The following is a 5445-nucleotide window of genomic DNA, read 5'->3' on the forward strand; positions in this document are numbered from 1 at the left end:
TATAGTGTACTTAGCCTATGATTGGGTGGAGAGTTGAAGCCCCCCTTAGTTTCCATTCATTCAAGCTATAAAGGTAAGTGTATTTACTTATATTTTCATGTCGCACTGTGAATGGTGAAGGATGTTATTATGGGTTACAATAATGAATATATCATGATTGTGAATGGAGAAATGTGTTATTCCTAGTCGTCTTAAGGTGTATGCGAGATTTTTTTCACAGTTTTTACAGACTTGTAGATCCTTGTGGTTGTTGATATGTTCTTGAGATATAGATCTGTTAGATAATTGTTTATTACAGAAAAATAGAACACATAAAATATTGTAGAAACACAAACACAAAAAACATAGAAAACAAGAGAGACATACATATACGTGGATCACCCAATTTGGGCTATGTCCACAAAGAAACAAATAGTCATTCCTTTATATTATCCAACAAAATGAAGAGATACAACCTACAACAAATTTGTTATAACTTCCTCTTCACTCTCTCATAGTCTCCTCTCACTTTCTCACTCGAAATGATGATACAAAACAATTTTACATCTATTTTTAGCTTTGTGGTCGCTACCCCTGAACCCATGCATGGAAGGGTGTACAGTCTTCCTGGGGTATACATCCAGCTGAAACAAATACCTCTAAATCAAGAAGATAATCAGTCTCCACACCCAACAATATCTACTTACATGGTCTTGTCAGAATGCTTGATGTGCACAAGTTAAGTTCTTATTGTGTATGATTTACATTGTTTGGCATGATATACATTTCATGATTCCTTGACTATTTGAGACTACTAATCATCTTTCCTAGTAAAGAAATACTAATATTTTCATGAATATTTCATAAATAGATATGATAATATTGTGCGAGATCTATAATGTTTTTTAATATGATGTTATTACATTTGAGTTCACAGAGAGGCGTTATCCATGGCTTGCTTTGTTTTTTTACCTATTAAAGAGTATGATGATGAATTCATCTATCACATCATGGTTATGCTAATGTATATAATGATTATATTAGAGTGAAGGTTGCATTCCTATCATGATTAGGGTGTTGAGTATTGATTCATACTAAGAGAGGGTTCACAAATTCCTTAATACTTCAAATACAGGTCATCATAGGGTAAGATGCTTGCATTGAGTCTAAATAAGCCTTGTTAGATTTATTAAGGTATTTGGAAGTTTGCAAGGGGGAGGATAGCTTTATTAACCTATTATATTTACCACTAATCACCTACAAAATAAACCACTTAATGGCCTTGTTGTTAATTATTGCCATGTGGGTCATGCCAAGTATTATGTGTTAGCTTCATGGGGATTTACATTAATGATGGGAGGTGCAAAGTGAAATGGGAAGTATTTCTTATTACTAAGTGATAAATTACATGTGAATAAAGGATTGAAGCCCTTAACGATTGGTCAATGTGGACATGTGACATGGATGATACACTGATGTGCCGTTGTCATGGAAATGAAACATGGAAACTAGTATCAACATGTTCGAAGGTTGAATTAAACGAATATACATAGTACGTGGTAGTGGATTATGGTGCCACATGGATTGGGAATTCAATGTGAGGACAATGTAAATTCTATGTGGCTATGACCATGCTACCATGGAGGTCAACTATTAGGTGATGTTTTAAAGTGTTATTTATGAACACGACACATGTTGATAGAAGTAGTGGTAGATGGAAGCCACATGATGGGAACATTTCTATTACTTGATGTAATTTTTATGTCTCGGGGAAAAATGATAGAGTTTTACATATTGGGGGATGGGAGAATGTACATTCTAGAGGATGGAGAAATGTATGTTTCAGGAAATGGAGATTTATTTGACCTAGTTGACAGAAATTTGTGTGTCCTAGGAGATGAAAAGGTGGAGCATTAAATAACATAAAAAAATTGTTTTTCATGAAGCATCAGAGCCCATGCGATGCATGAAGTACGATGAGGTGGAAAATGCCACATACAGGTAAAGCTACATGGACTCCATGTGGGATTTTTGGATAACTTGGCAAGGTTGTTGATGTGTCATGTTAATAATGTGTGTAGTAGGAAAACCAACATCTCTTATGTATCCAAAGGAAAATATTTGGATGACAAGTTGCACCATGAGGAGATGCCACGTGGGAGGGTGACATCACCTTAATCTTAGCATGAAGTCAACTAGACACAAAGGAGACATGTGACATGGAGTTGGACTACGTGATTTCTAGGTGGTGCCATGGATCATGCCGCATCTTCCTAGAACTATTCCTATGAGAGGGATCTTAAGGTTGATCTCCACATACTGCGATGACTAACCCACCCTCATTATCTTCTGAGAAGGAAGGTATGATCCCTATTAATATCAGTTGCTAATGTAAAGAGGTGGCCATATGAACAAGATGGGCTAGGGAAAACTGTGAGGGGTTTAGATGTAGAACTGAGAATTGTGGACCCTTCCCTTTTATTAACTATTAGAGAGGTAAGGGCCTGTATTCATATAAGTCATTAATCTATTTATGTTGGTCATATGAGGGATTCAAGCTATGTAGGGTCTTACCATTGGCCATGCGGGTGCCACATGGAACTACCTAAATATTTATATTTTAAAGGGGCATATCGCTCAATCTAGAGGTCAAGTTAAGATACAAAATATATAACTAGAAATATCTTGATGAGTTAGATGCAATGGTGTTATCCAAATTTAGTTATTCTAACTTTGGGAAAGACCAAATTTTGTAACCCCATTTCCATAATGAGGCCATAGATGTTGGGTTAGTTAAAAGTAACATCTCCCACCAGCCTAGAAAATTCCAAGGGAGTGGTAGGGAGTGTTACAAAAAATCCTTGTTACTCCAATTGAAATAATATGGAATCAAGAAATTCATGAAAGAAAGCCAGTTAATTCTTGCCATATTTTCAAAATTGGGTCCTAAATATGCTATATTTGTCTCCACTTTCCACATAGTCATGCTTGTAACTAGAGAAAAATAAAGGATTCCCACATTCGATACTTTTATTAAGTGTCTAGTACATGAGAAAGATAAGGTAATAAATATTGGCACAATAAAAATTTCCAAATCCCATGAACTCATTACATATGAAAGGGACAATGTCTTCTTAGAATCTAGTGAAAAATGAGATCTAAGCAAGGGAAGCAATGATAAACTACCAAATATAGCTCCTAAGTTCAAGGAAAATAAGGCCAAGAAGTGGAATGTTAAAACTAGAATACCAGAAATACAAAACATTATGGCGTCAAACACAGAAATATCACATAAAATGAGACAATCTACAAAGATATTTTTTCTTCAGAAGCATAATACAATGTTCACTTGCCTCTTCGAGGGGGCAACCTCTAAGAGGCGAGTGAACATTACATGTCGATAACTCAAAATAAGTAATGGTTGACTACTATTATATCTGTGTGTGCCCCTCAGGTCGGCCACTGGGCAGGGTGACCTACAGAGACCCCGAGATAACATGGCCATTCTCGTGCTTGCAGGTGAACTTTGTTCAAAACCACACCTTAGTCTTCTCATAGGATGGTGACCTCACTCTCCAACTAGGGTCGCAAAATCTCTAGTAGACTAGTATGTTTGGTAAAGGTTTCTGGTCCATGCGGCTTGATGACTCTGGGAATATGATCGTCTTTGGAGCTAGCCTTAATGAGATGTGTGGTAGAGCTTCAATTGCCAACCAAATCCTGATGGGTTCTCGGCTTGTGACCAAGTAGCACAGGTTTCTTATTTCTTAAGCTCGTTTTTTCCTTCAAGGGCATTTGTTTGGATGGATTATGCATTGTTAGGATTCGTTTGTGTATTTGGACATATTTTTTCTCATTGCGGTTTGTCTGGATCTAGTTAAGGGCCTTATAATATCAAGTGTCCCTTACAAAGAAACCCTTTTTTAGTGCTCTTAGAATGGAGACCCGCGACAACATGTTGAGAGGATACTAGCCTTACTAATTTATGTGATCATTTGTCCCTTCAAATAACTTAAATACCATCTTCCTAAATTTCTATAGACACATGTCATATTTTTACATTGTCAAAGAGGTATTGTATAGAAATTATCAATTATTGTAGGCTCTATGCATCCCACCCAATGGCTAAATATGGAAAATCCTTTTTCATTATTGTATATTTTCATTTATACATTTTCAACAACTTTCACTTATTTGACATATTAAAAGGACTTTTATTGATGCGAGAAATTAAATTGAAACCATAGTCACAAAGCATCCACCTTTCTAATTTTATTAAAATTATTAAAGTTGATGTGATTGATTTAGTTTAGGATTGGAATGTTTTATTATTTAAGTTTATAATTATTTTAATTTGGAAGTATTTTGATAATAAATTTAGTATTATGAGAAGTTTAAATAGTAAGGAAATTATAAAATGTATGAATTAAATAATAAAGAGATAGTTATAATTAGATACAATTCTTTACTTTTATTAATTATTGGTAAATAATTGAAATAACTAACATGTAACTAACGTCTCTTCAGAGACATCCGATAAAATTGGAACGATACATAGAAGATTAGCATGGCCCCTGCGCAAGGATGACATACAAAAATCGAGAAATGGTCCAAATTTTTGGATCCTGCGATTACTCTGAGTGCTACTCCTCGGCCCTGCTCGGCCTTTCTTGAGCCCACTCCCTGCGCATCCTACTGTCTGCATGTGAGCCTGCATCTACCACGGGTCTATCCGCGCGAGGCCCCTCTCATCCCTGCGGTCGGCCTGGCCATGGCTGATTGATTTGCCCAAGAGCTCTAAAAAGCTTGGTTTAGCATCCATGGAGGTGTTGGGCACCCCCCATGCCCCTTCTTCTCCTCCTCCGTCGACGATCTCCTTAGCTGAGGCGTTCAGCCGGCTTCTGGAAGGGCTGGCTAAGAAGAAAAATGTGGAAGCGGTGAAATTCGTTAAGAAACTCGATGATATCCCAGAGATCTCACTTCCTCCAGAAACTCTGATTCAGGTTGCTTTATCCTTGTCTGAGCGAGCCCTCATAGGCCAGTTCACTGGTCTATGGCCATCCCCCAAATCCACAGAGAGCTAGGTCAAAATAAATTGGTCGTCGCTGATCAAAGAAAATGTGACCTCATACTTTCTAGGGTGAGGATTCTTCCTCTTTGAATTCACCTCCAAAGACGACAAACACCTAATCTTCCCAAATGGTCCTTATTTCATGGGCCCCAAGGGTTTGTATTTGAATAAATGGACTCCTGACTTCGATCCAGTAGTAGACGTACCCAAAGCTATCCCGGTGTGGGTTAGGCTTCCAAATCTCCTAGTTCATTGCTGGAACTGGGATTCTTTGATGCACATCGGAAACGCCTTGGGGAAATTTATAGACCGAGTGAACAACAAGGATCAATATGACTGTGCCAGGATCTGCGTTGAGGTGGATCTGGAGGAGGGGCTCCCAGAGGCCATCAAAA

At 37.5% G+C, this 5445-nt stretch overlaps 1 non-coding gene across 1 annotated transcript; it reads left to right on the forward strand.

Moving 5' to 3' along the window:
- Positions 1-4496: 4496 nt before the first annotated feature.
- On the forward strand, positions 4497-4599 carry LOC149232909 (U6 spliceosomal RNA). Its single transcript, XR_016248576.1, has one exon. It is a non-coding gene; the product is annotated as a U6 spliceosomal RNA (small nuclear RNA).
- Positions 4600-5445: the final 846 nt, after the last annotated feature.

Source organism: Pinus tabuliformis, chromosome J (assembly GCF_031772625.1).
Source record: "Pinus tabuliformis cultivar Carrire ecotype Pingquan chromosome J, CPIR1, whole genome shotgun sequence".
Lineage (NCBI taxonomy): Eukaryota > Viridiplantae > Streptophyta > Pinopsida > Pinales > Pinaceae > Pinus > Pinus tabuliformis.